Source organism: Gavialis gangeticus, unplaced genomic scaffold, assembly GCF_001723915.1.
Source record: "Gavialis gangeticus isolate Ggan-Ray unplaced genomic scaffold, GavGan_comp1, whole genome shotgun sequence".
Classification (NCBI taxonomy): Eukaryota; Metazoa; Chordata; order Crocodylia; family Gavialidae; genus Gavialis; species Gavialis gangeticus.
The window spans coordinates 24476736-24477069 of NW_017728997.1; positions in this window are offsets into that span (position 1 = coordinate 24476736).

Below are 334 nucleotides of genomic sequence, written 5' to 3' on the forward strand. Positions count from 1 at the left end.
GCCTTTTGGGGGAACTAGCACTTCACAGAGCACCTACTGGCCCCTTTTCTCTTACATGAAACCCCTTCCTGAGAACAAGGCAGGGCCCTTCTTATAAAGTGCATAACACTTCAAAGGCTTTAGTAATTAGGAAAGACACAAATGAAGTTTGTATCTCTTGCCCCAGCACTTAATGATATTATATGATAAAAATATGTTGTGAAGGATGCAGCTGTTTAAGTGCTGATAGGAAAAAATGTCCATATCCCTTTTCTCATACTTGAGAAATCTTCTGCATAGTCTACAAATGAGCTTGCTTTCATTAATCTCTGCAGATCCCACATCCTTCCTATTC